The 9,912-nt window shown below is 37.4% G+C and overlaps 1 protein-coding gene across 1 annotated transcript in view; it reads left to right on the forward strand.

Moving 5' to 3' along the window:
- LOC103252876 (phosphate-regulating neutral endopeptidase-like) overlaps positions 1-9,912 on the forward strand; it is a 50,913-nt gene that overhangs the window by 11,182 nt on the left and 29,819 nt on the right. The gene's annotated exons all lie outside the window — the stretch shown is intronic.

Raw genomic sequence — 9,912 nt, forward strand, 5'->3', positions numbered from 1 at the left:
GTTCATAATGGCAGCAGATAGTTGATTACCTAGGCAGGGAGAGTAACCCAAGGTCTGTAAAACAAAGTTTCAAGGCACAAACATTAAGCTTTGAATGTCCTTGGATTTAGGGAACAAAAAGGCATTTAGCTGGGAGTGTGTGTGTGTGTGTGTTGTTGATGGGAAGATCGTAGGAGGGCTAGAGTCATTATAACAGTTTGTTTCTTTTATCTCAGTGTTCCAATGGTTTGTCATGCAAGATACCTAGAAACTCATCCTTGGAGCAAGATGTTGATTATAAAATCCTAATGTCTGTTACTGGGGGAGGTTACAGTTTTACTCATTGGTAACTTTAAACAGTGGAATTAATTAAACTGACTTTAGAGCAAGAGAGTTAGCAGAGCCAATTGCATAATAAAATATTATTTACTAAAGTATACCACTAATTGGTAGTAACAGCAAAACAAAAATATAAGCCAACACCCAGTTGCCTGCCTTCAATGGCCGAGGTGACCCCATTTTGGCATTCGCTCTTTCAGTAAGTTTTGTGGCTAAGTCTTTGTCTAAATCCGAGACTGTTTCTTTAGGGTAAAATCCTAGAAGTGAAGGAGTTGCTGTGTCAAATGGTATGCCCCACTTAAAGGTTTTCAAATGTATCTTACCCATCTTCTCTTGAGAAAATTGGTACAAACTTGTATTTCCACTAACAGTAGATGAGATGATTTGCTTTTTACAAGTTGCATCTTACAGAGATTGTTGGAGGAGATGAATAAAGAGACTCAAGGTTTTTAAAATATCTAATTGATATGGGGGAAATGTTAGTCTCATTTTCATTCTTGACACCATTATTGCATAACCAGATATGTTTCAGTGAGCCCACACAGGCATTTTTTTGAGTGCCTACTATGTTTTCAGGCCTGGCTGAACATCCCTGATGCTCACGTCAGTTTTGAACACCTAGTAAGCAATTGATATATGAGAGGATCTATTGGAGTATGAGTAGAATATGAGACACTGCGTGAGAGGAAATTCTTCTTTTCTCCACAAGATGTTGAACTATATAACAGTAGTTCTCAAAGTGTGGTCCTTGGACCGGCAGCATCAGCATCAGCATCCCTTGTGATAGATGGGCATTATCTGGCCCTATCGATGGAATCAGAAGCTCTGGGATTTGAGCCTAGCAATTTATGTTTGAACAATATTTTAACCACCAAACCTCTGCAGGATGCCAAAGATTGAGAGCAACTGAGCTATAAAAATGCAAAAGAGGTCAAACCTATTTGGGTAAAGGTTGGGTGACTAATATCTCCTGGTTTGCCTGTGACCACTTCAGTTTTAGCACTGAGAGTCCTAAATCCCTGGAGCCCTTATAGTCCTGGGCAGACAGGGATGGTTGGTCTCCCTGGTAAGGTGGGGGAGGGCAGGTTGCAGCCAAAAGGTAATTATGTCTTTGTTGCAGCCAAAAGGTATTTATGGCAGGAAAAGAATAGAAGGGCCAGCAGAGATTTCAAGATGGAGGGTCGTTTTCAGAATCTGCTTTCTGCTTGTCAGCTCTAGGCTTGTAGATGTGGTGGCAGGAGGTTACCTGCAGGAAGCCAGCAGATGGCTAAGGCATCTTGCTGAATCCCTTGACAGGAGTCACAGCTGTTAGAACTCAATACTTTCTGGAAAGGGGAAGGTTGGCATTCACCAAACTACTGCAGGATGCCAACTTGAAAAAAAAAAGCCACGATTAATCTTAGCAATGATGACAATGGCATCCTTTTATAGAAAAAAAAACCCAAAGTATTTTGTAATTGCAGCAGTTTCTATGTCCTGACTGATAGCCCCATAGATTCTAGAATGCGTCCGGCTTATCTGATTACAAGAACTAATCCCAAGTAAGATGTAATGCTCATTCCCTCTTGAGAATTCATCCAGAATTTTTAAAGGCAGCTGCAATTAAAACTATTTTTGTCCTTTACTACTGTCATAATTTATAGGACATGTAAAGTTTCACTTTTGAAAGTATAGTCTGCAAAATTATAATACAACTATCTAATCATATGTCACATGCATGGTGTTGAGAGAATAAGACAGGAGGGCTGATTTATAGATCAGTTAAGTTACACATAAGCAGTTCCTAAACCAACAGTTCTGAACCTGTTTGAATGTTCTAATCATCCAGGGAACTTTTTAAGCATACTAATGTTCAGGGTTCCATCTTAGAGATTGTGACTTAATAGGTCTGGGGAAAGGGCTTGGACGTGTATATTTTTTAAAGCTCCCAAAGGATTCTAACGTGCATTTGAAGTTGAGAACACTGTACTTATCCTGACATAAATCAGTGGGTCTCACCTTTAGCATGTGCCAGAATAAACCGAAGGGCTGGTTGAAAATGCTGGAGCCCACCCCTGTCATTTGTGATACAGTTGGTCTGGGGTGGGACCCCAAAATTTGCATCTCTAACAAGCGCCCATGCAATGCTGATATTGCTGGTCTCTAGACCACACTTGAGAACTAATGTCCAATGTCCTAAACCATTTCTACCTCATAAACCCAAGTGCCCTAATTAACTTTAGTTTTTATCCATTAGCGTAGACATGTGAATAAATAACCCATCTCCCAAAATACTTCTGCACATCTACTTTTACATATGCAGTATTTCTTTTCTCTGCTGAGTTTAAAACATATTTCAATTAAAAAGTATACTTCAGAAAGCCTGATATAGGTTCACCTTCCTCTTTAGGTCTTGTTAAATAAGATTATTTATCTGGTGAGAGCCTTTCTTCCTCACTAGATTGTAGGTTCTTTGAGGACATCTGTATGTTCAAAGCTTACTTTGTGGTTGGAACATCACAGGTATTCGGTATATGTTAGTAGTCAATTGTTATGTACAGAAATTGCATCGTCATAACAAACCCAACTATTCCTAATATTTTTAATAATGGGATCTAAATATATTGACATCTCCAAAATCAGAATAATAAAATAAATTCACTTAGTGAACTATAGAACTAGAAGCTATATTGCACAGGACAAGTAAAATAAGTAAATGCAAGGTAACTACAAGTGAATTTCATAAGAAGTATATTAATGTTGCTAAGATTATACATCAGCAATAACCCTAAAATGTGGATTGATACATGGATTATTTCAGTAATATAAGTATACACTTAAGGCTTTTGAAAATAATTGTCATAACATGTACTAGAATGAAGCCACATTAACACATCAATAGATTAATGAAAAAGACCAAATAACTCATTATTTGACAAAACTAATAATGCAATTGAATGTATTGATATAGCCCATTAGCAAAAATATCACAAACATTCATACTGAGAGGAAACAGACACAGATACATACTCAATGGAAAACTCAAGTATATTTCTGGAGACAGCAGCAACAGCAAATATGGAAATAGATTTAATTCAATAAACAGCTAATTGTATATTTTAGTCCTCACATTTCAAGTCCATTGGATTCTCCTTTGGAATTTCTCCTGTCACCTTTTTCTGGACTGAATTTTCCTTTTCATTTGTTCCTGGCTGTGTCACTTCTGTCCCAGAGTCTGCTGGAGGGATTATAAGTGAACAAATTCAATAATGCTAATTCCTTCAAAGGAGTCACAAAAGATATTGAATTTAAGAATGACATATTCCCAAATTTAGATGACTTCAAGTTGCCTTACCAAAGTTTGCTATAGACAAAGGAAAAAAGCAAGTGACCTGGGGTTTGAAGACTGACAGCGAAAGTTGGAGGCTTCCCATTTTGTGAAATCTGCCCAAACACAGAAATAACAGAAAAAAGACATCTGAGTATGACTTGAAGTTGTTTTAAAATCAACAGTATTGGTGTTAATATAAAAAAATTCCAAACAACACCAAACTTTGGAAGGTAATGCTTTCCAAATATATTCTATATGGTAACTTTTTTGGAATCATTCACCTATAAATATGGAACTTAGAATTAATGCTGCAGTAAAGTGAAAGCAAGAAAGACTGTAGGACAAAGAGATCATATTAGCTCAATATTCTCAGAGCCAAAAGTCTTTGATGTCAGTCAGTATTTTGTCTTTTCTCCTTTTAGCATATGCCACAACCATAAAAAGAGAGAATGTTCCACTTTTATTCCTTGGGAGCTAAGGGGATACATGCGTGATGGAACATGCATAAAATTGGACAGGACTTTTTAGCTTGTTAATATCTGTATTCTGATCCAAAATATATTGGGAAAAATATGCCAATCTCAAAACTACTCTAGTTCTGTCATGATAGCAAGAAAACGGAACCAACAAATTCCCTCATTTGGAAGAAAAAGGAAAGCCAAAGCTTGAATAATGGAACATATCCCAGATCTGGTACTGAGTATGAAAACTTGAAGAAATAATACATTGGTACTGACTAATAGTATCATGTAATGTTTTATACTTTGGCTAACAAGATGTACTCGTAATGATAGATAATGCTTCAACCCCAATCAACCTTTGAGTTTCACATGGTACAGATTCCATTCATTTAAAAAATATTTATTGAGTGCTTATTATGTGCCAAGTATTGTTCTCACTCTGAGGATATCACCATGAAAGAATAGTAAAAATAAAATAAAAGTTCCTTTTGTTATGGAACTTGCATTCTAGCTGGGGAAAGACAGACAATTTATAAAAAATAAGTCAAATGTAGAGCATCATAGATGGTGTTATGATAAATTATAAATCAAGGAAGTGAGTAGGATAACACCCCACCCTCTTTAAAAAGCACTAAGGAAGGTTCTAATGAAAAGGTAACATTTGAGTAAATATCTGACACAAGCCATGCAGATAGTGGTGGAAAGAATGTTCTATTTAGGGAGAGAAGGGTAGGTTGAAAGGGAAATTGTTCCTTTTTCTTTCATGTCTCTCTATACAGTGTGAATTTGCAAGTCCTGAGTATATTTATTTATTTTCTTGAGGTTCGAGCTGTGGTATAGTGGGCTAATTTTGTTTTCTTCTTAATATTTGTCTGTGCTAAAAAACTTAATGCAATTAACAATAACAAAACGGGTACTGAAACCCAGGCATGTTGAGGCATTTAAGCTTTCCAGGAAAGCCATAGCTACAGTCAAGATGTGACTTTATGACTACAAAAGTCATATAGTTGAATCTGGAGTAATCACCCACTGAATGTGATCAGTTCTTTGGCAATTTGTCCTAAACAAAAGCATTGTGTCTGTTACAGTCAGTATTTTGCTAAGCTCCAATTAAGTTAGTTCATATTTGTTGGTACAAGAATTATAATGAGAAACTTCAGTAAAAATGAAAGCTTAGCTCCAGTAGAAAACAAAAAGCAGGCCCTCGTGTTTTTCTCAGGTGCAGATTTGAAAAAAGAGACATTATTGCTATTAAATAATGAAATTATTACAAAACCAATATTTTCTTTCTTCAGAATTTGAGTCATTGAAATAATATAACCACAATTTGTATTTTTGCTTGAAAGATAAATGGAATTTACCAGGGTTAGCAAATGTAAGAACAAAATAATACTATATAAGCTTAGTTAACTATTAACTGTTTTGGTTAGACTTTGGAAGAATTTTCTATAGTTGTGTCTGTCTCTTTTTTTCTCTCTTCTTTCTAAAAAAGTTATTTTTAACAACACAAATTGATTACCTTTAAGTCATCAAAATTTAAAACACTACGTTATGTCTAAAACCCTTTTGACAACTCACCATCCCAAACCCAGTTTTCTCCAAAAGGTAATGTATTATTATTATTATTTTTTGAATTGGAGTCTCATTCTGTCGCCCAGACTGGAGTGCAGTGGCCGCTCCTGGCCACCGCAGCCTCAACCTGCTGGGCTCCGGCGATCCTTCCGCCTCAGCCTTTCGAGTAGCTGGAATTACAGGCATGTGCTACCATGCCTGGCTGATTTTTGATTTATTGTAGAGATGAGGTCTTGCTGCCCAGGCGGGTCTCGAACCTGCGGGCTCAGGCAATCCACTCACCTCAGGCTGAGCCACCGAGCCCGGCGGTAATGTATTTTATAGACTATAAAAAATTTACATATGTTGCCTGGGTTTGGTGGCTCACATCTGTAATCCCAGCACTTTGGAAGGGTGAGGCAGGAGAATGGAGACCAGCCCAGGAGTTAGGGACCAGCCTAGGCAACATAGGGAGACATAATCTCTACAAAAAAAAAAAAAAAAAAAAATCATCCAGGCATGGTAGTATGCACCTATAATCCCAGCTACTCAGGAGGCTGAGGGGAACGGTTCATCTGAGCCCAGGAGGATGAGGCTACAGTGAGCTGTGATTGTGCCACTGCACTCCAGCCTAACAACAGAGTGAGACTCCTGACTTAAAAAAATACAAATTTGGCCAGGCATGGTGGCTCACACCTATAATCCCAGCACTTTGGGAGGCAGAGGCAAGAGAATTGCCTGAGCGCACAGGTTCAAGACCAGCCTGGGCAACATCACGACACCTCGTCTCTATAATAAATAAAAAAATGAACCAGGCAAGGTAGTGCATGCTTGTGGTTCCAGCTACCTGAGACAGAAGTATCACCTGCCCAGCAGGTCGAGGCTGCGGTGGCTGTGAGCATGCTACTGGACTCCAACCTGGGCAACAGAATGAGGCCTTGACTCAAAAAATAAAATAAAATAAAAATTTGCATATGTATATACATATACACACATGCATATATGTACACACATATATATTCTCACACAAATAGGATAGTTATTTAAAAATTAATTAAATGTGTGTATATCTATATCTTGCTTTATTTCAATAACATGTCTTGAGGATTTTTTCCATGCTAGAATATTAGGATCTACCTCTTATTTCATTTGCTGCATAGCAGTCCACAATATAGCTATACCATAATTAAGTCATTCCCCTCCTATTGGACGTTTAGTTTGTTGCATACTTTTCTCAATTCCAAGCAATGCAGCAATGGATTCTGTAGTGCACTTGTACAAATGATCGGAAAGTGGTTCTTCAGTGTGGTACCCGGATCAGTAGTATCAGCATCACCTTGGAACTTATTAGATGCAAATTCTCAGACCAACTAACTCAGAAACTCTGAGCATGGGGCCCAGCAATGTGTAGTTTAACAAGCCCTCCAGTGATTCTGATGCATGATACAATTTGAGAATCACTAGTAGATATGCATATATAGTTAGTTCTACTAGAGTGTGATATGTGTTCTTAAATATCATTGTGCTGTGAAAAAGTATATAATAAAAACCACAAGAGTTCTGGGAAAAATTGGGTTAGGAGCATAACAGTCAAAAACTTCATCAGTGACACATGAGAACAAAAGCTGGGAACCTAATAAAATGGTAGCACAATTTCTTACATGTTAAATGGGTAAATACACAAATGCTACAATAAATACCTTCCTTTGAAAAGACCTGAAGTTTGCTTGTGGAAGTTGGCATTGGGGGGATTGCCTCTTGTAAGCTATTCTGTAGTGGTGGAAGGAGAGTTATCTGAAATTGGAAGGGAAGTTTTAATACCAGATGTGGTGGGCATGGCTTTTAACTCACCTGGTAAACTGAGGCAGTTGGTCATGTTGAGATATGTACATGCTCATTTTGTATATTCCTGTATGACTCAGTTCAGTCGGGTAAAGTTTTCTGCTTTTACCTAGCATTTCTTGTGGATAAGGAAGTGTGAAACTGGAGGTATGTCCAAAATTTTCCCTAATGTATCGATTGCCTTGGAATAAATTTGCCTTTTCATTACAGGTGTTATAGCAAAACTGACTGCGTATATGGATATGTATGCTTACACATATATGACATAAACAGGACTCCATTATTGTACGGAATGCTGTTTTTTCACTTAATTTATTTCACCCGCTATCTCTTAGAGCTTTTTCCATATCAGCACATAGAATTACTCATTTTTTAAAAAATGGCATTTAAAGCATTAAGGGATGACTACATTGATCTCCAAAATGCTTTCAACAATTTACATTCCCACCAACATGCTTTCTACACACTGGCCAATATAACCTATTATCAAGTTTATTAATTTTTGCCAACCAAATAGTTAAAGTATTCTCTCCACCCTCTCCCACCTCTGCTCCCCCCACATTTACACTGTGAGGAATGCCTCCCATGAGTACACTGATGGAAAAAGGAGCTTAAAAATGTGAGACAGGTGGTGAGGCAGTGATGAAATAAAGGAAATAAAATGAATATGAAAGAAAACACAAGAAAAACCTATTTAAAAGGGAGAGAAAAAAATTCTCTTTCTACTTATTTATTTTTCACTTCTACTTTTGCTAAATACAACTTATCCACTTTATGAGATAAGATATAGAGTTGACCCTGTTGGGATTCTGTCTATCATTCTAGCTGGTTGACATCTCCAAAAATGCAGCTTACGCTGTTAATCCATCCACTTCAGCAAAACATGCCTAAGGGCATCAGATTCTTCTGTTTATCAGTATTGAGTTCCATGGCCCCGACAAGCTGAGCAGATGCAGCTGATCAGGGTAATGTGATGGCTTCAGCACTTGAGTCTGGGGCCTCTAACAGCAAAAGTGGCAGAAATAGAGGCTCATGCAGGTGTCAGATGTTTTCCTGTAAAGAGGTTGGCAATGGACATAAATGCTTCCAGCTGGGCACATTACCAGGCAGGGAAGCCATAATGATTTAATAATTAAATCACATTGGTTTATGATCATTGCTCATATTAGGAAATATCATTGCTTTTTGATGATTTATTATATGAAACCAAATTTTCATATAAACACTGTGATTTGCATTTATATCTAATATATATTTGCATATATATCTAAGTCAAAATAACTTACTAAAAGTTATCACCAAAAAAAGAGGATGGGATATTGATGTAAAGATGCCAAAGGTATTTAAGAACATGCAGAAATGATAAAGATTAACATGAGGCTGCCCCTTCAAAGTCATATGATGCATCTTCTTTTATGTGAAAACAGCAGGAAGAGAGAGAGCTACGAGCTGGATCCATCTCTGTTTTGCAGTTAGGTTTTTGCACCTTGGAATCTCAAACTATGATATAATTAATAAAATATAACGAATATATATATATAAGGGTTATATAGAACCAACATTTCCCTTCTATATTAAGAACTTGCTTTCCTGCCCTCATTTCTCCTTGTGTGTCCTGGCATGGAGGGGAGATAGAAAGTGAAGAGGGAGGAGGAACATTTTAACTCATAAAAGAGCTTTCAGTCTCATGGGGCCTAGAGTAGTTGCTTTTGAGCAGCCAAAGATACTGGAAAGCTTCTTTTTTCTTAGTTACTATTCCTTGCATTATCAGCTATGATGGCTAGTAACTGCAGCTCCTAAACTCAACCCAGCTCCATTGTCTCCTTAGTGGTGAGTTGTTAAAGCAATACAAAGGATATCTCCTGCTCATCTGTTCTCAGGGCCAGCTACATAATTTGGGGAACCCAACGTAAAATAAAAATGTGGGCCCTCTTTGTTCAGGGAGCAGAAAAATGTACCATTGAAGGTGCTAAAATATAAAGCTCTGTCCTGTCCTCCATAACCTTTCTCTTTGACTTGTCATGGTTTTTTATTTATTGTTTGATGTTTTTATAAGAAATATTGAAAATGTAAATTATTATTATTTTTTATTATAAAGATGTGGGGTACAATTCAGGATTAGGTATACAAACGTTGATTATGCAGGTACCCTTGTTGATGAGGTGTGCCCCTCCCTCCCCTAGCAGTTTCCCTCAACTGCCAATCCCATCCCCCTCCCCTGATAGTTTCCCACTACTGCCAATCCCTTTCTTATAGCATTATAATTGTTCAAGGTCACCTTATGAGTGAGAACATATGGAACTCAGTTCTTTGTTTCTGTGATAAATCACTGAGTATGATCGACTCCAAATCCATCCAGGTTGCTGCAAAGTCCATATATTTGTCGTTCTTTATGGCTGCATAATATTCCATTGTGTATATGTACCACAT

This window comes from Carlito syrichta, unplaced genomic scaffold (assembly GCF_000164805.1).
Source record: "Carlito syrichta isolate Samal-C Ts95f unplaced genomic scaffold, Tarsius_syrichta-2.0.1 Scaffold174522, whole genome shotgun sequence".
Classification (NCBI taxonomy): domain Eukaryota; kingdom Metazoa; phylum Chordata; class Mammalia; order Primates; family Tarsiidae; genus Carlito; species Carlito syrichta.